The sequence below is a fragment of the Sturnira hondurensis genome, unplaced genomic scaffold (genome assembly GCF_014824575.4).
Source record: "Sturnira hondurensis isolate 20B ecotype Veracruz unplaced genomic scaffold, ASM1482457v3 Scaffold0016617, whole genome shotgun sequence".
Taxonomy (NCBI): domain Eukaryota; kingdom Metazoa; phylum Chordata; class Mammalia; order Chiroptera; family Phyllostomidae; genus Sturnira; species Sturnira hondurensis.
In genome coordinates this window covers 1,725,372-1,748,015 of record NW_028089248.1, presented here as the reverse complement: position 1 = coordinate 1,748,015, position 22,644 = coordinate 1,725,372, and the positions used below count along the sequence as shown (strand labels likewise).

At 48.9% G+C, this 22,644-nt stretch overlaps 1 protein-coding gene across 6 annotated transcripts in view; it reads left to right on the top strand.

The window, feature by feature from the left end:
• Positions 1-22,644, top strand: part of CHD9 (chromodomain helicase DNA binding protein 9) — a 169,511-nt gene that overhangs the window by 29,000 nt on the left and 117,867 nt on the right. Inside the window, exon 1 of one of the 6 annotated variants that reach the window (XM_037066317.1) lies at positions 20,269-20,288. The exons of 1 other annotated variant lie outside the window; for it this stretch is intronic. The gene's annotated coding sequence lies outside the window, so the exon portion shown is untranslated. Of the gene's footprint in view, positions 1-20,268; positions 20,289-20,753; positions 21,074-21,098; positions 21,315-22,644 lie in introns of those variants that run through there. 4 more of the 6 variants (XM_037066318.1, XM_037066313.1, XM_037066319.1 and 1 more) reach the window with 4 other exon arrangements.

Below are 22,644 nucleotides of genomic sequence, written 5' to 3'. Positions count from 1 at the left end.
AGGAGATGTTTAGAAGTTCCGTCTTTACTGACAATCCCCTTAGCCCTGGTCTGTTTTTTTCTCTTATCACATTTATTTCGAACATGCCATATAATTTACTTATTATTGTGTCTTTACTGACTCAGAAGGGCAGGAATATTTGCTTAATTCTATCTGTGTCTTTGATTGGTTTAGTACTTATGTATTCCTAGTGCCTAAAATTGTGCCTGGCTCGAGGAAGCAGCTCAACAAACATTTGTGGAGTGAATGGAATAAGTGTCTGCTTCCAGGAAGGGGGGAAGGAAGGAAGGAAAGGAGGGAGGGAGGGAGAGAGGAAGGAGGGGAAGAAGAGAATGAACCAGTGAATACTAAGTCAAACAGTTAATGAAGATTGAGTGTGTTATTTTAATTTTCTGGTTTCCTTTTTCATTTTGAAGCCCACTATTTTTTCAGGTTTCGGGTTTCAGACATTTCTGTAGGCCTGAGGTTTTGGGTCTGTGTGCCTAAAGTATGGAGCCGCCCCAAAGATCCAAAACAGTGTTTTGTTTGCCTTTCTGTGTCTCCCCAAACCCAACATCAACAAGGAGCAGCCTGCCTCTGATAAGGCTGGCGATGAGGCGGGAGGCATTTCAAAACAAAGCAGAACACTCCTGGCAGCTTTCATACAGCAGTTTTTCTGGAATCTGCATCAGTGACCAGGTCCAACACACCCGATGACAGATGCCAAACATCTGACGAGTGGAACCAGCCCTAACTCTCCTGGCTGTTGTTATTTCCAAACGGGGGTGCACGAGGTAAAAGGCAGGAATCAGGAGCTGTGTCTCCTAGGCAAGCGTCTGGCTCCGATCTCAGAGCCGGGCCAAACGAGTAATTATAGCTTCCCTCTGCGGTGCACCGGGCAGGAGGCTGGCTTAATAAAGGAAGCCTGCTGTCTGTCTGCAGCCTGGCTCTGACTCATGGAACCAGGGAGCCCCAGAAGCGCTACCCACAGAGGGCGGTGAGCAGCTGGGAGGTGGGCGGCGAGGGTGGCCTGCGAGCAGGGGCCAGAGCCCTGAGGTTCAGGAAACTCCCTGCAGCTGGAGCCGGAGGAAGTGAGGCTCAGACCAGCAGCTGCCGTTGGAGCAACTGCAGCCACTGCCGCACCCTCAAAAGGAGGCCCCTGCCGCTGTGTGGAGACGTAAAATAAAATGGGTTAGCCATTTTTATATTCGAAAGAACTGGGTGGGGGGCGGGGGGAAGAAACACGAACTGCCTCGACTAGGGATGGCTGTGTTTGGTATGCCACACCAAGTGGCTTTGGTTTCTCTAGGGGGTCCTGGGTTGAAGGAGTGAGGAGTGATCTGTTCATTTGATTTCCCCCAAGGTGTGTGCGTGGTGGTGGGGTGGTGGTGGGGGGGGCGGACGGGAGGCAGCAGGGAGGCCAATTAGGTCTTAGCAGCCACAGAGACAGTTTGACCTGGGCGTGGCTTCAGCTACACCGAGGGTGACGCCGGCTCTGGAGTGCAATTGTATTCCACCTTAGGTAGGTCACGGGAGGTCATTTTATTCTTCCTCCGACTCCGGCAGCTTCTTCCCTTGACAGTCTGCCAGACGGAGACAACTTGACCTCCTCCAGGCCTTGTGGGCCGGGAGATTCCGGTTCCCACCCCTTCCCTTCTCGCTGAGTCACCCACCTCCCAGTCAGGTGATCCTCCCCTGGGCCCTTCGGAGAGCACCTTGACCTATATTCTGAACTCTCCATTTCAGCAGACTCTAATTGTCCGGAGACAGCACCCGCCAGGCCAGCGGGTATAGGGGTACTGCGCCGTGCTGCAGGCACCCCGGGCAGTAGGAGGGGGTACTCCCCTTCTGAGAACAACACCAGACAGTCCTGGAAATGGAAAGTTGGGAGGCTGGAGGCTGCTGCGTGTGGGGTGAGGGAGGGAGGAGGTGGTGAGTTGAGTCAGCTGGGAAAGCTGACAGCCACCGAGAGACACACGCCCCCGCCCCCCGCCCCCGCCCCCCTGCTCCAGGCTCCGTGGCTCCGTGGCTCGGGGCCAGGCCCTGACCGAGCAGGCTGCTAGGGACAGCGGTGAAGGGCAGATGCAATCCTGCCTCCAGGGCTGGGGGATTTTGCTGCCCACAGGAAGAGGCGAGGCGAGAAAGCCTGCTAATCATGGGATACATCTAGATGACTCATCAGGATCATCGCAGCCCAGGACCTCCCTCGGGCCCCAAGGAACAAGTTCCTAGCCCAGAAGTGTCCCCAGGATGGCCTCTGCTCAGGCTGTCTGTGAGTTCTTTGTGGGATTGCTGCCTGTGCAGTCTGAGTCCCCTGGATGTGGGGGTCACAGGGGGCACAGTGGGGAAGAGAGCAAAGAGGGATGTGTTTGAAATGCAATTTTCAGCCTCATCCTTGGGCTTCAAGCCTGTAAATGGTGACGTCAACTGAAGATCACCCTGCTCTGGAGTCAGACAGGGCTCTGAACTCGTGTCAGACGTCGAAGACCAGCTTTACCAGTTAGTTAGTGGCTCTGTGTCCCTGGCAAGTCACTGGAAGCCTCAGTTCCCAATGTGTCTTCTGGGGACTTTATTATTTTATTTTATTTTTATTTTTTAGATTTTTATTTATTTAAGCGACAGGGGAAGGGGAGGGAAAAGAGAGGGAGAGAAACATCCTGGTGTGGTTGCCTCTTGTGCGCCCTTAACTGGGGACCTGGCCCGCAACCCAGGCATGTGTCCTGAGTGGGAATTGAACTGGCAACCTTTTGGTTTGCAGGCTGGCACTCAATCTACTGAGCCCCACCAGCCAAGGCTGTCTTATGGGGATTTTAATAAAACCAGCCTACATCAGATGATCTGAACATCAGATCAGGCGATAATGGATCAAAGTATTACATTAATTATATTTAATTACACGTGACTATAGGGTATTCTTTTCTGTAGATTGTTAAGTGCTTCCTCTTATCTGAGAGGATTACGTTATTTGCTGGAAGTCCCCAGCATGGAAGAGACCGTCTCTGGGTGTGTGCCTAAATGGGAAGAGAAAACTGTCGCCCCTGGCTACCTCCTGGTCCACCAAGTCAAAGGAAGCCCCTTCACAGCAAGTGTACATGTCTACCACCCACAGGTTACCTGTGCACCCTCTTAGTTCTTAACATCAAGAAAAGCTGTGCCTGCATCATAATTTGGATAAAAATCTGCAAATGGGAATCAAGTCCAGTTTTTCGTTTTTGTGTTTTTTTTTCTCTTACTTTTAGAGAGAGGGGAGGGAAGGGAGAGAAACAGCAACACATGAGAGACACATCCATTGGCTGCGCCCACACCCCCCCACCAGGGACTGGCCGGCAACCCAGGCACACTCCTTGACTCGGAGTCGAACCTGTGACCCCTCGCTTCTCAGGCCGGCGCCCCATCCACCAAGCCACACCAGCCAGGGCAAGTCCAGTTCTCAAATCAGAATGTAATCGACTCAGGAGGTTAACTGCCTGGTTGCAAGCGAGCTGGGTGGAAGGGAAGTAGGAAGGAAGACCGGAAGGAAGAAGGAACTAAGGGGCCATTAGGAGCAGAGCTGGATTGATCAGGAAGCTGATTGGGTTTAAGCCTCTGAGCCCTTCACTTGTGCGGGTCTCTTCCAAGGCCTGGCCCCTAATTTTTCATTCACGCACCCCCCTCCCCCCATTGTATTTCCTCTAGGTCCTGCTCCTGGACCGGAAGACCTTGGAGAGACTCACCCTTGCTCTTGTAAAGATTCAGAAGCACAAAAGAAATGCAAGTGGTGTGGGGGATGTGGCATTTGCATAAACTTGCAGGAAGATCTGCCCGTAGTCCCAGCAAGGCCAAGGCCATAAGGCATGGGGTGTTAAAAAGAAGGTGGAGGTCAGGGAAGTGCAGGATCATTGTGCCAATTGCAAATGACTTCCGGAATCCACTCCGGCCCTGGGACTCCTCGGTTTTCGAGGGGCAGTCTGGTCGCACAGCAGAGCGTAGTGGAAATGCAGTGGCCTGAGGTCAGGAGGGCTCTCACTCGCCCCGGCCAGTCCTCCTGGTCCTCTTTTCTGTTGTTATTTTTCCCTTATTTTATTTCAGTTTTAATTTTCTTGAATCGAGTTTAGGGAGAGAGGGAAAGAAGCATCGATTCCTTCTCATGTGCCCTAAACCAATGGAGATACACGGCCAGGCCTTTTTTTTTTTCTTTCAATTTTGGATTTTAACCATTAGTATCTAACATTATTGCTTTAAGAAATTTCCCTCTGAACCAGGAATAGAATGCTAATTACGTAAAAATATGTGTGTAAAAAAAAAAAGGGCTTCCCTATTTTCCTGGGGCTCGGGGTAGGGGAGCAATGACTCGTAGAATATTCCAGCATTTTGTTTTCATTATAATTAAACTCTTGGTCATCTCATTTATTAGCTCCGTAACTTACAGACTTAAATTACACGTTATTAGGGAACCACTAGGTGCGTGGCTTTGGGGGACTTACTGAATCTCTTGGGGCCTACATTTCTCTACACTGAAGATAATAGGCGATTTCAGAGCCCTTCATTTCAACTGCCCGGTCTACCACTGTATTCCCAGGAGTCCAGTGTCTAACAGTAGCCATTGTCATGTTTATAGCAGAAATTTACATAGGGCTTATGGATGAGAACACTGAAGTTCAGAGGTGTTACCTGATTTCCCCCAGTCACTCCGGCAGTAGGTGACAGACCCTTGAGTCAAGGCCCAACAGTCTGGCTCCAGTGTCCCCTTTTCTCCCTCGATGCGCCCTTCATAAATGAATACAGTTTTTTTTAAATTAATAGGCTATTTTTAGAGTGGTTTTAGATGTATAGAAAAAAACTGAGCAGATAATACAGAGAGTTTGAAGAATGAAGCAAATCAGCAAATGAAGTGTCCCTTGATTGAGAGAGACCATGGCTCATTATCCAAGGTACGGGGGAAGAGAACGCATCCATTACAATCTCTGTGTGCCTGGCATGTTGGAGAGGCTGTTCCATTCCGTTCCCATAGTACCTGGCTAAGGCGGTAGCATTAACCCATTTTGCAGTGCGGACACTACGGCTCAGAGAGGCCGGAGGACTTGACCTAGGCCCTGCAACAGCTGAAGGGTCGAATGTCCTGATATGTCTGATCCCAAAGATCCCAGTTGCCACTCTGGAAAAAATAGCCTCATTCTCATCAAAGTGTGATTTGTCTTGTCGTTATTCATCTAGCATTTGTCTCTGGTACCTTTTAGCTTTAAAAATGTTCTATATGCACTTTTCCCTGGGACTGACTAGAGCCTGGGAAGGTAGGGGAGGTGGTACTTCTGATGCTGTTTGACAGAGGGAGCTACTCAGGTTTACAGAATCAAGATCAGATGGTAAGTGTCGATGTAGAATCGGGACCGAAACACACAGGCTGGTTTGCCCCCCTTCTCGGGAAGCATCTCTCCTTGTTGAACCGTCTCATTGAACTCGGGCTCTCGCTGAACCTACATAGAGGAAACACTTGGGAGTGAGTCCTCCGGCAGCTGCCCCTCTTCCCAGGAGACTTTCTCCAACATCTACACCTCGCCTGTACGGAAGTCCTTGTCCTCCACGTTTGGCATTTTGTCTGATCTGGTGCCTGAGCCTGGAGGAAAGGGTTAACCGTGACATTTTCTTTCCTCTCTGTGTTTTTCACCAACGCAAGAGAGAGCTGGCTGTTTGCTGGGGGAGCAGACCGGGTCCGATTCTGATGGCATCGCATGGCCGATGTCGGACACCCAGGTTCTGACGGCGGCTAAGCAAGGAGTCCCACTCTCGCTCAGCTCTCAGGCCACTATAGATCACACTNTTATAGCTTTAAAAATGTTCTATATGCACTTTTCTCTGGGACTGACTAGAGCCCGGGAAGGTAGGGGAGGTGGTACTTCTGATGCTGTTTGACAGAGGGAGCTACTCAGGTTTACAGAATCAAGATCAGATGGTAAGTGTCGATGTAGAATCGGGACCGAAACACACAGGCAGATTTGCCCCCCTTCTCGGGAAGCATCTCTCCTTTGTTGAACCGTCTCATTGAACTCGGGCTCTCGCTGAACCTACATAGAGGAAACACTTGGGAGTGAGTCCTCCGGCAGCTGCCCCTCTTCCCAGGAGACTTTCTCCAACATCTACACCTCGCCTGCACGGAAGTCCTTGTCCTCCACGTTTGGCATTTTGTCTGATCTGGTGCCTGAGCCTGGAGGAAAGGGTTAACCGTGACATTTTCTTTCCTCTCTGTGTTTTTCACCAACACAAGAGAGAGCTGGCTGTTTGCTGGGGGAGCAGACCAGGTCTGATTCTGATGGCATCGCATGGCCGATGTCGGACACCCAGGTTCTGATGGCGGCCAAGCAAGGAGTCCCACTCTCGCTCAGCTCTCGGGCCACTATAGATCACACTTTGTCTGAAGCGAGCCAATGATCTCTGGGGCTTCCCTTTCCTCCACGATCTCTCCTGGGGGACTCAACTCATGAGCCCAAAGTAAAGTTCTTTTCTTTTTTCACTGATCTTCTTATTTTGAAGAAAAATTTCAAACCTACAGAAAGGGTGCAAGAATGTGAAAATGAACTCTTTTCTCTACCCCCTTGATTGAGAAGGGCTTACAAGTTTAAAAATCTTATTTAAATTTTGTTTCTCTTTAACATGGGGCTTTTGTTTGAGTAGGACGGACACTTGTTTGGTTCAAAATTCCAAAGGGAATTCAGTGAGGAGTGTCCCCCAAACTTTGTCCCCTGCTATCCAGTGCCCCCCCCTTTTTTAGAAGAAGCCAGTGATTCCGTTTCGTAGGATTTTTTCCTGTGTATACAAGGGAATATAGTTTTGTGTGTGTGTGTGTGTGTGTGTGTGAGTGATTGTTTTACTTTTCTTCCCTCATGGTAGCACTCTATTATCTCATACCTTGGTTTTCTTATTTGACATAATTCCAATTTAGATCTTTTTTTTTTTAAGGATGGTTTTTTAAAAATTTTATTTATTTATTTATCTTTAGAGGGGAAGGAGAGGGAGAGAAACATCAATGTATGGTTGCCTTTCGTGCATCCCCTGCTGGGAGTTGGCCTGCAACCCAGGCATGTGCCCTGACTGGGAACTGAACCGCAATCATCTGGTTCGCAGGCCTGTGCTCAATCCACTGAGCTACACCAGCCAGGCCAATTTAGATCTTTAAACCGTGATGTTATCGTATTCCATGGCATGGGTGTTCCATCCCTCGATGAACTAGGCCTCCCAGAGGGTCACATAGGCTGTTTCCAAACTTTTGTCATCACCGACACTTCTGCACTAAGTATGCTTGTGTGTGTGTTGTTCGATAGGATAGCTCGCGGCGTTTAGTGGAGACCAGAATCGAGACTCTACTATGAGAGTGTATCCAGGAAGTTTCCTAAGTTCGGGTGCTTAGAAGGTGGGGCATTCCTTGTCTCTATGATACAGGCAGCAGGGAGGGCTGCTTGGGTGTGGCTGCTAGGGTAAAATTATGGGTGTAATCATTTATAGTTTTAATTTGAACATTTCACCTAAAATGTCATAGGGTGTGCTTGAGTGTGATATTGGTATGTTACGGAATTACATGCTTATGATTTTGTAGTAAAATATTTTAGAATAAAATAGGGGTGTTATTTGTGGCAGACTGACCCCGTATGTAGTTCCTTTGATCTGGGGGTTGGTAACCTAATCCTTCATCCTCTGGGTCTGAACATTTTTACTGGTGGTATTTCTGGCCACAATGGGGACAAGAACTTTCCTAGCTAGGTTATTTTCTGGTGCTGAAATGGGCTGGCTGTTTCTTAGTGTCCCCTGTGCCCGCCTCTGCTCAGCAGGTGGCCGGTGCATGCAATACAGAGAGCGCAGGTGTTGGCACCACAGTCTGAACTTATCTGGGATCCATTAGTCAATTACGTGTTCCGACCTTGGTGCCAGGTTAGAGAACACTTGAACTAGGAGTTCAGGCTTCATAATGTTTGTACGTGGGAAATAAATCAAAGTTTCCCAAGGGTGCTGTTTGAGGAATTCAAAGAACTATAGTGAGAAAAAAAAGTAGGAATACCACCTCCTCCACCACTAAAAAAAAAACAAAAAAACCGATAAACAGCTCTTTCTCAAAGGCCAGCTGGAAGGCAGAGCTGCAGAATTAAGGAGCCAGGAACGGCCTCTGCTTCTTTTTCAAATTAGGTCTTAGGCATGTGCTTACTAGGAATGATTACAGGCCTAAACTCCATCCTCATTAGCTCAGAGGAAAAGTGGGAGGGGTTTGAATCCAAAGGTGCAACGGCTACACACCACACACACACACACACACTTCGGATAAAGAACCAAATTCAATCACTGTTAGCTCGGAGGACAAGAAGAAAGGATCATACTGTGGTTGAAGGTACAGCGCCCTCATTATACACACACACACACCACCACACCGTACAATTTACACATGGTGTGGTTATACTGTAGCATTTTGGAAAAAAAAATTTTTAAAAGCCTTCTTATTCAGCATCCTGCGTCCCAGATGGGCTATACCCTACATCTCTTCTAGATTTAAAAGAAGACAAAGAAGAACGTGTCTCACCCTTGAAAATACGGGGGTGAGCAAAAGTAAGTTAGGAATACAAACAAATACGTAATACAAGGAGAAACTCTGTGCTTTGTGTCCTCACAACTGGAGACCTCCTTTTGCCCACCCCTGTATTCAGGAAAAGATATTATATGTGTATTCATCCCAAAAGATACATGTACATAAAGGAAAGGCAACATCGACACTCCCCAGCGCCGTCCCAGCGGTGAAATGTGTAGTCATTCTTATCATCAAGAACTTCTACTTTGTCAACTAAGTAGCTGTCTGTACTTTGTCAGTGAGATAAAGTTCACTTACAAGCCCTGGCCAGTGTGGCTGTTAATCACCGAAGTAACTGTCACCCTAGGGCTTGGGTACAAATTCATTTATTTCATATTTATTTATTTTTTTGGAGAGAAGGAACGGGCAGGAGAAAGAGAGGCAGAGAAACACTGATGTGAGAAGTTAACCTCTAGCACATGCTACAACCAGGGACCATACCCGCAACCCAGGCAAGTGCCCTGACTGGGAATCCAACCAGCGACCTTTCTATGTGTGGGCTGACATCCAACCACCCGAGCTACACCAGTCAGGGCCAAGTTCATTTATTTAACAAACCTTTATTGAGTGTCTACCGTGGACCAGACACTGCCACAGCACTGAAAATGTGGTGGACAGACAGAAACCCTTTTCCAGGGACCTTATGTTCTAGTAAAGGCATTTCCTCGGAGGAAAATGAAGACACACACAGTAGTGTATCACGATGCTAAGTAATATCAAGGAAAATGAAGCAGGGAACACAATTGGGAAGAAGGAGTGTTGCTCTTGGCCTCGCTGAGAAGGTAGCATTTGAACAAAGTCCTGGAGGAGGGGAGGTGATGTCATGGTGGCCCTTCGGGTAAAGGAAATAAGCCTCCTCTTCTTGTGTAAGAAGGGTAAGACTTTATTTTTTTAATTGCCAAATGTCCTTTTCACCAATTAATCAGGAGCCCTAAACTTCTGTTATTGGTAACACACACGTCTAGGTTAAAATGCCAAAATAAAAACATGCAGTTCTCAACTCTTAAAGCCTTTGGGCAAATCTGTGTATGTGATATTTCTGGGAGTGTCCAGGAGCTAGGAGAGGGAGGTGACGGCAGGAGGAGAGGTCGGTGTGAGCTGACGAAGTCTGGGAAGAGCGAGGAGGGGGCCTGGGCTGTGAGAGACTCGCGGCCCGCTGCCAAGAGCAGGCAGGAGTGAACTTCGCCTTAAGCATCGTTCTCCTTTCTCCCACCTGCCTTCGGGGTCCAGTCCTGGAGATGGTCCAGTGGCTCTCAGCCTGGCTTCTCTTAACCTTAGCGCTGAGTGTCCAGGGATGCAGGCCACAGGCTGTCGTGGCCTTTATAATGTGTCTCCTCGGGGCCTCCCGTGTTTTGGAGCAGCACTGGAGACACTGGGACCAAGGCGGTCATGGGAAAGCCTCTGGGGCTTGTCGCGGTGTCAGTCTCTGGTTAATTGAACAGCCCTCAGAAAAGGAGAGGGCTCAGGATGCTCAGGAAGTTTCCTCCTTAATCAGTACAGGAGAGCAGCAGTATTTGGGAGGACATTCACCTCATCTTTGGAAATTCTCTAGCCCGCCCCACCTGTATACTCGGTTTGTCTTTGTTCCTCTAAGTTCAATTTCGAAAATGCTTCCATAGACATACACGTTTTAGGCCACGTGTCACAGACTCAGGTGCTGACAGGGAGCAGACACTAACAGACACAAGCAGGTGGGGACTGGGATGCACAGGAGAGCCCCTGCCCCGACTCACCTCCTGGAAGCGTTACCTATTGGGTAGGAGCGAGCGTTCAGTGCTGCTAGAATTTCTCACCTTTCGATCCAAGCTGAAAATCCGCACTTGTAGGCGGAATCTTCTGGTTTTTAAATGTCGGCCACTACTTCAAGACTGGTGGGTACAGCGTGCGGGCCGGTTTTGTGATTTCTGACATGGACAGGTAGTGCGGTTCGTTACGGAACACGATAGTCCAAAGGGGAGGCGAAGGGAGGACATCCGATCAACCTGACAGTTTGAGGAGGTAAATATTTTAGGAAGCTGGCCTCTGCCAGGTCGGACCCCTTTGCCAAGGTTCTGCCTCCTGTGTTTGACCAGTGGGTTATTCTGGAAAACACTAGCGACGTTTGCGTAGTCCTGGTGGAGCAGTGAAAAAAACTGTTGCACCGACAAGTCACAGGCCTCGTTGATTGCCTTACACACTCACTGCGCAACCTTGTATCAATCATTCAGCCCCTCGGGCTGATTTCATTTCCTCATCTGCAGAGTGAGGGGCTGGACTTCAGGGGTTTCAAAGTGTGCCTCTCCAGGCTGAGGAAGTCTTCCAAGATACCTTCCAGGGGTGGGGCAGGGCGGGAGCCCAGGATTTACAGAAAGGCAGCTCAGCCTTTTGTTCTGTTTTCTTCCCCTCTTTGGAACTTCTGCTTTTCTATTTTAGGCCTGGAACTTCTGCCCCAAACAAAACAAAACAAACAAAACAAAATCCTTCTTGAAGACAGAGTTTCCCCACTTTCCAAAAAGTTCCAAAATCATTGCATTAGTTTGTCAGCTCTAGTGTTCCTGTAAAGGTTTGCCAACTCGAGGAAACCTATGGTTAATCTGAGTAACAGTCTTTTCTGTCTTGCCTGCTGATGCTTGTCTAGTTAGATTTGCTGCTACTTCCAACCTCAGGCATAAATCCAATCAACAAGTAGCCAGTGAATATCCTGGGAAGATTCTGACACATGACCCAGTTCAGCAGCTTGTTTGCGGGGATGTTCTTCCTTTGCTTTGGTGAACAGATGCGTTCCTTTTGTGATGTTATATTGCTCAGATACAATACACTGTAGTCATTTTTTGCTGCTTCAAAACCTTTCCTGGTTCATGTGCTTTGAGAAGTTATATTGACATTTCACCGTGACCTGCAACTTCCCACTTGTACAAATCTGGAAATCACTCGGCTGACTTGTAAAATTAGTTATAATTTATTGATAAACTAGTATGGGCTGACTTTATGTATATCACACCTAAGCCTCAGATTATGGATATTTTACTAACAAATAGGGAAAGTAAGGCTGGGTGAGGGTAAAGACTTACCTGGGCCCCATAGGATGCCAACCCTGCCCTAACCCGTGTTCTCAACCAGATAACCTCTAAGGTTGCTTCTGGCCTCGAGAAGTTAGGACGCAGGAATTCTCCTGTTTTAAGTTGTCCTACCGTCCATTGCAAAACTGCTTTCAACCTTCTGGATCCTCTTCTCTGTTGACAGCCTTGAATGGAAACTGGCTAACTCACAGTCCAGTTTGTTGCCCTAATCTTGACTGGTAGAGGGTCTCTGAATTTCAGTAGCCACCACCCCCCTGCCCCCCCCATGACCTGGGCATCGTGGGTGGGAAATGAAAGAACTTTAGATCTGGGGGTGTGGAAACAGACCTCCGGGAGTGAATAAATGGGCTTTCCCATGTTGCATCTGCACGTGGCTGAGCTGTTTCCCCTGCTGCAGAGGAAATTGCTTCGCCTGTGTGCTGGTCTGCCTCCTGTCTGGTATAGTGGATATGGTTTCCTGAACGGTGGGGATATGCCAGAAGTGTGTTACAAAGCAAGTCTTGATTGTGGATCGTTCTTTGTTCAGCACTTTGCTGGGCATATAGTATAGCTAGGTCAATGTTTCTAGTTACTGTAACCAGTAGATTTTTTTGTTTGGTTGTTTATTAATTAAAATTTCACCTATGAGCCTTGGCTGGTGTGGCTCAGTTGGTTGGAGTGTCATGTTGTAACTGGATGGTTGCAGGTTCGATTCCCAGTCCAGGTACATACAGGAGGCATCCGAAGATGTTTCTCTTTCACATTGCTCTTCCTCTCTCTTTCCTTCTTCTCTTTCTAAAAGCAATGGAAAAAAGGTCTTCAGATGAGGATTAAAAAAATAGAAAATAAGTTTACCTACGAGACAGAAAACCAGTCATTTTTCTTTCTTTTTACGATCTTATTCATTTATTTTTAGAGAGAGGGGAAGAGAGGGAGAAAGAGAGGGAGAGAAACATGGATCAGCTGCCTCCTGCGTGTGCCCCAACCCGGGGGCTGGGTCCACATCCCAGGCATGTGTCCTGACCGGGAATGGAACCTGTGACTCTTTGCCTCGTGGGGTGATGCTCAGCCAACCGAGCCACACCTGTCAGAGCAAGGCCAGTAATTTTCCTCTGCACACGGTAACATTTCCAGAAAATATTTGTGAACATTATATAAGAAACAACAACAATGTGAGGCCGGTGCCCTAGGTGTTAGGATTCTCATTCCATGGGCGAGAAAAACTGCTGATCGTTCATTCATTTGGCAAGTGGTAGAGCCTGGACTATAACTCAGGTGTTTCCACCTCTAACCCTCTGTCTTCTCCATTTTACTATAATCATAGTCATTTAGCTTTTTTTTTTTTAGATTTTATTTATCTTTAGAGAGGAAGGGAAGGAGAGAGGGAGAGAAACATCAATGTGGGTTGCCTCTCGTGCATCCCCTGCTGGGAACTGGCCTGTAACCAGGGCATGTGCCCTGACTGGGAATCGAACCGCAATCCTTTGGTTTGCAGGCCTGCACTCAATCCACTGAGCTGCACCAGCCAGGGCAGTCATTAGCTTTCCTGACGGCGGGGAAACCAATCAACTTTCAGCATGAACCTAGTTTTTGTTAACATTTTTAATGGTGATTTTATTTTATTTATTTTTAGACAGGAGAAGGAAGGGAGAAAGGGAGAGATGTGTGGCTGCCTCTCACATGCCGACCTGGCTCACAACCCAGACATGTGCCCTGACTGGGAATCAAACCCGCAACCGTTTGGTTCAGCACTCAATCCACTGAGCCACCACCAACCAGGGCTCTGATGATGATTTTGGAAAAATAAAGAAAAAACACTTTATTAATGGCATGGTTTGAAAAAACATCAATAGCCATTATTTTTCCTTAAAAAAAAGCACAAAGGTCCTAATTATAAATAAGGCCTTAAAGCTTAGAATTTGTCGTAACCAAGAAGACAGAGAGTGTTTCCGAGCTTATTACCACAACTTGGCCTCTGTTTCCTGCAGGGAAGATGGAATTTGTGTTCTACCGTCTTCTGTGAGCACTGTTTTCTGTGTGCGGCTCAGACACTTTGATGGATTGTCTCTGACTTCCGCATCTAAATAAAAGGGCTTGTTGGTGACTTTTTTGTTTTTTAAACTATGGCAGAAAGAAGGGTGCTGGCTCTTTCCCCCTTTAGTTTGAGGTTTTCCCCGAATGGGCACCTAACAGATGAACCTAGTTACTCCGATGCATTTTCTCCTCCTGAGAGGTTACTTTTTCGTCCGGTCTGTGCATACTTCTGCCCTTGTGCAAGAAAGAAGCAGATGAATAGACACCACAAGAGTAGTCTGAAGAATGCTTTGGGTGGCCCTGGACTGAGGTGACATAGGAAGGACTCACCTAGAGGATAAGGATAAGCACTTGGCAGTCAGGTCATTATTCTTTTCCGGGCCACTCAGAGCAGTAGGCAATTACACAAAGACCTTTGAAAACAAACTGATGCCTGAGACCCATGGCCCCTAGGTCAGGACAGGATCCAAGCAAAGGTGATTTTTAGGTTTCCCCAGGTGATTCTCACATGCAGGAAGGCTTGAGCATCCCTGATGGAGGCTTCCGGTGCCTCGTGCAAAACCAGGTGGGCTAACTCCCAACAGCAGCGGTTCTTTCTGCCAGAACATTGCAGGTATGGTGGGTGAACACTTCATTCAGTGTAAGAGACACATTCACTGGGCACCTGTGTGCTAGGGCTGAGGACCTTTCCAAGATCAAGACCGAGCCTGTGCATGCCTCCAGATGCTTGCTTTCTAGTGTGTGGAGACCAGTCGTAGCACACAAACAGGCCCACGATGAGTGTTGCGAAGGAAATAAACCGAGAGGTCAAGTGAGGCCTCTCTGAGCGGCCATGTTTTGCAAGATCGCAGGAGCCAATGATAAGGCAGAAGGACTAGAAGGGAAACAGGGCTGGAGACTGGAGTGTGGTTGGTGTGTTTGAGGAACAGAGAAGACGGCAGTCACTTTCCTTTATCTAGAAATAGGAGGGGCAGAGAGTGAAGCAAGAATGACCCTCCTGACACCTCGAATAGTTTGCACAAATAACTCAGTATGTTCTTGCCGAGGAGTGTACCAGCAACAACAAAAAAAGAAAAACACAGAAGTAGCCCCCAGTGTGCTAGGCAAAGAAGGCAGCACAAGATTTACCCAAATTGCTGACGATGAGAGAAAGTTAGGCAGTCCTATGTGACACTGAAATAGACCATGAAAAGGGGGAAAAATCAATTACCTATTTGATCTGCAGAGGACTTGGCCTAATTCTTTAGACTTTTATCTTGTTACTAACCATCCCTTGAACAGAGCCCATTGGTGTGGCAGAGCTGACCTCATTTTGGAAGCCATTCAGGTCTCTGACAGACTGGTTTTGAGGTCTCTCTTTACCTAACCAAACTTTCCGGAAGGTGGAATGTTTGTCCAACATCTGTAATGCTGGAGAAATGGCATCTGCGCCTGGAGGAGACCTAAACATTTCTGTGGCTTCTTGTTTTCAGAAACACAGACCCAGCTCCTTTCCTTGTTGTCACGTAAGACTTCAACTTAAATTGTGCAAAGTCACTGACTGCTTAACATCTAATGGTAACCAGAGCGGGCAGGAGAGTGGGCAAGGGCACTATCCTGGTTTATTTTCAGCAAAACTTCCTAAGGTCCCTGAGCTCTTAAATTAAAAAACATTTTTTTTTCAGTCATATAACCTGGAATTAATTTTCTGGGTTTGGCATGTTGTTACTCATTCTCTATAAAACAAACTATGGGGTTCAGTGCAAAGAAAAAAACCCCAACTATAATCAGTATGCGTTCTCAGCCAACATGTCTGAGTGAGTACTCCAATAACTCCCTGAATGTGTTTAAGTTCGGAGCTATGTCCTGCTAGAATGGGGATGTGCTTTAAAAGATGACCTTAATAAGAAGTGGAGTCTTCGGAAGCAGTCCTTATCAGGCAAGGAAAAACTCACCCAGTTATTTTGTGAAAAATAGAAGGCTGTGGCAGTAGCTAAAGTATTTGTCTTATTTCTGACAACAATATATGGGTTTTATAACCTCTTCCCAAGACATAAGTGGGGAGTGCAAAACCTAGGAAGTGGGGTGGTGGGAAGATGATGACCGAATTAGAGTCCTGCCCATTACCAAAGAGGGAAAAACAAGTCAAGAAATAGAGAGGAACACTGGTGCAATTTTCTTTTTTGAAGCTTAAACGGGACAAGATGGATTGAAATTGTACCAGGATGGGTTTCTTCTTGAAATAAGAGGCCCTTAATGCCTAGAACACAAACTGGTTGATTAGAAAAATACATGTCTACAGTTTTCCATCAGTTCGTAGGCCATGCGGCATCGATGGTGTTTGAAAGCACCACAATTACACTACCTGCAAATTAAGGTTATTACCAAAATTAATAAAAAATAATTAATGAGTGGGTATTTACATCACAAAGTGCTTTGCCAGGAGGCCAAAGGCCCTTGTCTGTCTGGTTCATCGCTGTATTCCCAGAATCTAGCACTTGACCTGACTCATCACAGATCCTCTTAAATATTTGTGAATGAATTTGTCTTTTCAATAGCCGCTGCATTTCCTGCATTCGATCCCTCCAGGCGTGATTTAGATGTGACTTCTCCAGCAGTGCCGACATGATGCAAAGAGAAGCAGCGGCAGAAACAGAGGGGATGGAATGCTCAGGGAAGTCTTATCAAAGTAAACAATGAAAACCTCTTTTTCCTGAAGACCTTTTCGAGATTAGGATAAGCAGCTATTTGTAAAAGCAGACCCGTGGAAGATTTGAACTGTCAAGCAGGAAGGTCCTTTGAAGTACATTCCTGGCTAAAGGCAGGGGATAAACTAGATAAAATGTAGAGGCTCTTAAGATCTGTCCCGATTAAATAGGCCTAAGAGTAAGAGGCCGAGGAATGGCTGCCTGGCCCTCTGGCTGCTGTTAAGACCAGCTGCCTCTAGATTTGAAAACAGTGCTGAACGTGCTTTTAAATGATCTTTGAGGTGCTTTAAGCCACAGATGAAAGCCTGCCTAGCTCTCTTTACTATTTGCTTGAGTAAGAGCCTAGAAAGGAAGGCTAAAGAGCTTTCTAGTGATATCCTTCACTCCTGTTCTACCAAGAACCTATGTTCTTCACTGAGTTACTAGATCGTATCACGCACTTGATTTGCGGATATTGCCTGTCATTCTGTGGGCGTGCCTTTCTCTGCACTTTCCTTAGGGTGGAAAGGTTTTCTTAGGCTCTGCTGAGGAAGAAATGCCAACCAGCCACAAAGTTAAGCAGTATAGAGCTTTATTGGAGTTTGCGCACCCGGGCGACGTTGTCCAGTCTGCAGATTGGGGCCAGGGAAGTTGCGCCCACGCAGGGAATATGGCGGGTTTTTTTTTTTTTGTTTTTTTTTGGTTGCTCTCTTCGGAGAAACTGGGGATTGGTCTCCTTTGAACCAAGTGGCAGTCTATCATTGGTGGCTTTCCTGGGGCTCAGGTTGCTACGCGGATATCCGTGGTGGCAAAGCCCGCCCTTTCGGCACTCTGGTTTAACGTCAGCCGTCACTTCCGGGTTATAGTTCAGCGGCCATTTTGGATTACTGTCCAGCCGCCATTTTGTCCTACCCCGCCCATCCCGACAAGGGTGCCTTTTGATGCCTGAAAGGTTTTCTGTTTTGATGTTCAATGGATCTGTTTTTCTCTTTGGCTGCTTGAGCTAAAGTTTGTAATTTTCACGACGTCCCCTTTATTTCCATTGTCCAATATTCTGTGACACGTAAGAAATCGTGGCCTGACTCAAGATGCTGACGACTTCCTCCCATGTTTTCGTCTTAGAGTTTAGCGTGTTACCGTAACGTCTAGGTCTGATTACCTTTGACTCCTTGCATACGGCATGACGTAGAAGCCCTTGTACAGCCAGTTGTCTTCCTGGATTTAAATGTTCCGGTAGAGAGTCATCTGACCATACGTCCGCCCTCCTCCTTGGAACGTCCTTACGTGCCCCTCCTGCTGCCGTAATTACCGTTTTAAGGACTGCGGCGTGGTGGTAAGTTCCGAAGTCAGGAGCTGCGGATCCGCCAACCTTCTTCTTTTTCGAGGCTATTTTGACCATTTCGGGGACGTCCCGTCGGCAGGACTCACGAGGTAGGGTCTGATCCTTTGTTTTACAGTTTTAAGATCTTGATCGTACCCGTTTGCCCCCCGCAGTAAACACGTGTCATAGCGTTGGTTCATCTTTCTCGAGCTTGTAAAACGCCAAGCTTGAGGGTATGTACTTCGAGATATTGCTTTTTTGGGGACCTCGATCGAAGTGCCTTTTACAGGGAATTTCTCTCTACAGGGTGCCAGATGAAATACTAAAAGGTTGCTTGATACACGTGGAGCTGGAAACTAAGGCTGAAGGCAGGGATATAAAAAAACGGTTGAGACGTACAGGCTTTAGGTCCGATCAGTTCTAGGTTTGAATCCCATCTCTGCCACTGAATGGCTGAGTAACCAGGGCATCACTTGGGACCCTCTTCACCTATAAAATGGATAAAATAATCCCTCTCTCATTCAGTACTTGTGAAGGTAAAATGAAATACCCCATACAGGCCCTTAACACAGTGTCTGGGACTAGGCAGCTGTCAGTAAATGGTACCTATTGGATACACCCACAAGTGCTTTATTCAGGGTGTGCAGAGTCGGCCTCTCTCTTAGTACAGGCTTCCTAGGGACCTGGTGAGCATTGCTATCTAACTTGGCTATGGACACTGTTAACCGGTGGAAAATTAGGTCAGTGTTGCTAGATTCTGATGTTGATGATATAGAATCTGTCCATTTGAATTTCAAAGAGTACTGTTGGCTGGTCTACCCTGTAAATTCTGGGATTTAGAGCCATCCTTTGCAGTAGCTTCTCAAGAAAGGCACATATCCAGAAAACGGTTACCAAGAACACCAAGATTTAATCAGGGGAAACCAGGCACAAAGAAGTCAAAAGAAATATTGCAGAAACTCATGTCCTTAACCCACAGGAGAACCCCACAGAAATCCTTTACTTAAAACCTGAGAGTCTATCCCTGGCTGGTGTAGCTCAGTGGATAGAGTGTGGGCCTCCAGAGCAAAGGGTTATCGGTTCGATTCCCCATCAGGGCACATGCCTGGGTTGTGGGCCAGATCCCCTGTGGGGGTGCTCAGGAGGCAAACCAGACATTTGATGTTTCTCTCCCTCTTTCTCCTTCCCTTTCCCTCTCTCTAAAAATAAATAAACAAAATCTTAAAAACAGAAATAAAAAACTGGAGGAGAGTCTAAACCAATAAAAGTTGATCTGTATCTAAGTCATAGTAGAATAGAAACATAAAAAAAAAAAGGAAAGAAGGTTGCTAGCTAGAAAACTAGACAAGTGTCAGCCCAGCAGAGATGAAAGAGATGCAAAATAAAAACCACAAAAAAACAAAGCCAGATATAAGTTTAAAATGATGAAAACAGCCTTCCAGAGGCTATTGATCACCGAGAACAAATAGATCTACATATTTTTTAGGGCATTCACTGGTCATAATAGAACCACAACAGTGTTGATAAAGAGGATGGTGATGATTCTCAATCACCAAGCTTAAGTGATTTTCAAAGATCTGTATTTAAAAAAAACAACAACAACGTTATTTTTCTTGGGGAAAAAGTCCCCTAAAGTATCGAAAGATTTCATTTTTATGAGGTAGCTTCTTCTCCTAGGGTGCCAGATAAATAAGATGTTTCTGGCCTGCATTTTGACTCAACAGCTTAAATTTGCAAACTAAAGCAGCATTTAAGTAAGTAGTGCAGGGAGCTGTTTCTGTGCATTCTTATGCTAGTGTGTGGTTGGTGCTAAGTATCCCTGAGGGGGGATCAAAGCTGCAATTGTAACTTCTCTCTCTGCCAGGCTTCCTCCCAGCTCTTTCTCTGTCTCTGTTAAGAGTTGTGCCATCTACTCTGGAGGGGCCTTCGTGGGGAACAGAAAAAAATGAAATTACTTGGCAACGGACTCCCGTTCCATTCTGGCCAGGCATAACCCAGCACGTTAACACTGCTGTCTGTTTCTTTGTGGAGACTGAAATTCAGATTCCTGTTCACTGTACAGGTGAATGTTCAATAGCAGCCAAGCTAGGTTTGACGTGGTAAACAGTTTCAAACAAACTTAACGTAGGCTGATTGAAGTTCCAGCATTTCATTATTGTCTCTCTGTCTGTCTCTCATGCTGATACGGATTTTCAAGTTTTAATTAAGTACTGAAGCCAGCTCAGGGTCTGAAAGACAGACCCATAGAATTTTAGAGCTGGAAGGCTTTTCAGAAAATGTGTCCTGCCGCTTCATTTTACAGAAGGGAAAAACCGAGGCTCTGGCACACGTCAGGATTCAATGTAGGTCACCCAGCTGATTAGTGACAGGGAGAGGGAAGCCAGGTGTCCCCACGCCTTGAGGACAGTGGTTTTCCACTATGCCCCCTCTGCTCCCAGACCAGAATCGCCGTCTTCCTCGTTTTTTTTTTATTTGCCTTCACAGCTGTGCAATTTAAAACACGGGAGAAACGAGGTTGCAGCCCCGGCTCTCCAACACTTGAACTCTGCCGGCTGTCTCTAGGTCAGGACTTGGGGCTGGGTCTCCCCATAGCCTGGTAACTGTGCACGGCAGGTACTGGGCATCATCGTGGCGGCCGTGGCCTCACTCTCGATTTCCCAGCAGGGGTGAGTCACTAAGGTCCCCGAGCGAAAGGACAACGTGGGGTCGAATCTACAGCTGTTCGAAAAGGGAGGCTGTGAACCCCCTCCTTGCCTCCTCGGCGCACACGACCTGGCGGGGAGATGCCCTGCGTGTGAATGACCTCGAGATCGGTGCCCATCCCGCCGCGGGCCGGCTCGGGCCCGGGCGTGCGTGCCTGCCGGGCCTGACGTGGCGGCGGGGCCGCGGGCCCGGGAGAGGCCGCCGCGAGGGCGCGGCCTGACGTGGCGGCAGCGGCGGGGCGGCGAGGGGAGCCCGGCTGCTGCACTGCCCCGAGCTCCGGCCAGAGGGCGCCCGGCCCCTACATTTCCCCGCCCCGAGGCCGCCGGGGTTCCGGAGTAACCGCTCCGGCGATTGGGTCTGCGGAGCGGCGGGGCCATGTTGGAGCAGGGCGGCGACCCCGCCTCTCGCCACCCTCCGCCTCCTGTCGGGCAGGGTCGTGATGGGTGGGGAGCGGCGAAGAGGATCCTTCCTCCCCGGTCGCCCGACTCGACAAGAACCCCGGCGGGAGCTGCAGCGGTCACGGCCGCCCATCGGGGGTGTGGGCCAATCAGCGGCGAGGGCACAAATATGCAAATAAGGCGCCGGTGCTGCCGGAGTGCTGCTCGCAGGGGCTGGTGGGGTCGCGCCGGGGGAGTGCACTGGGCCAATCAGGAGGGTGCGTGGCGGCGCGGGGGAGGCGGTGCCCCTTCACTCCTCCCTCCTCTCCCTCCCGGCCCCGGGCTGACAGGGGGGCCTGGCCGCGCCGCCGGTAAGTGCCGCCGCCGCCCGTCGTTGCCACCCGCAGCCCCAGGCGAGGGGAGGAAACCCGGGGGCACCGCGGGGCGGCGGGCGCTGCTCAACTGGTGGGGAGAGGCGGGGGCGGGTTCTGTCAGCCGGGTGGTCGCCGGAGGCCGCCCCCGCCCGGCCAGCCGCGCGTGTCAGTCTCGGTCGAGGCGGGGGGCGGCGGGGGCGCCTCAGTCATGGCGAAGCCCGGCAGCCGGCGGGCGGTGGTGAGTATGTGCTGCCGCCGCTCGGCCGGGGTGAGGGGTGGAGGGCAGGCCGGGCCGCGCCGCCGGACCCGAGGGGCCCGCGCCCGGGGACGGGAGGGCGCGCCGGGAGGCCGGGGAGGGGGCGATGCCCGCACGTGCGGCCCAGCCAGCCCGCGGCCCGCCCCGCGCCTGTCATGGCTGCGGGCTGCTGCCCCCGCCCCGCAGCCCGCAGCCCCCAGGGTCGGGACCCGGCCCAGCGCCTGTTGCGTCGGGAGGAGGTGAGGACAGGGTGGGCAGGGCTCCCCTTCCCCGCCCCGCGTGAGGTCGGGGCCTCCCCGTCTGCTCGCGTCTCCGGAAAGCCGGGCTTCCCTCCATCCTGCAGCCTCTTCCCCCGCCCGCCTGCCTTCTCGCCTCCGTGACTCATGACAGGGCGTCCCGGGCGAGCGCTGGGTGCCCCGGGGCCAGGGCGCCCCCGGCGCTTTCCCAGGCCTGGCGTCGGGGGTTACGACCGCCTGGCCCGCGATCCTTCGCCCCCAGGGCCTCTCCACGTCTGCAGCGGCCGGACCCCGCCGCCACCACCGCTGCCGCTCCTTGGGCTCCGGGCGTGGGGCGTGATGGGTGGTTCCAGGGCTCCCTTCGCGGACATCCATCCCCAAGCCAACACGACCCGGAAAGCCTGGGTGTCTCACTGGCCCGTCGCCGTCGCCAGCTCGGTGCTTTCTGTTTGTTCCTTTTTTTTTTCTTAGTTTTGTTTTGCTTTTTTCCCCCTCTAAGAAAAATAAAACTTTTCGGAGCAAAGTAGACAAGAACTTTTACAAAAACAAACACACCCTGAGCCTTGGATTTGACACTAACGTTACTTCCATTGATGTGAACTACTCGTAACTACCTCAGAATTACCCCGCATTAAATAAAGTTTATCGTCACTTACAAAACCTCTATGATAATTTAGTTTTTCAGCTTTGCATGCCACTGCTCACCTTTTTCTGAGTTCACATCTCCAGTTCTATTTAATCTCAAACAGAAAAGAGGGTTTGTCTTGTTTTGATGTTACTCCACTCAACTCTGCATGAGTGTACAAGGACTTTTTAAAAACCCCTAGTTCTACAAACACATGCCATGCGTGCAAGGTGAACTTCAGGGGGGGTTCCCCACTGCAGAGAGGGGGTGTGGTGTGGTGTCCCTGTGCAGAAGGGTGGTCCTAGTGCTCCTTACTTTCTGTCTGATTTACAGAGGTTGAAGTTAAATGTGACTTTTTCCTAATGGCAGGCAGCAAGAGCATATGTTAGATAATTGATGAATATTATTAAATGAAACCTGTCTATTGCTCAAGGAAGTTTAGCCTTTCCTT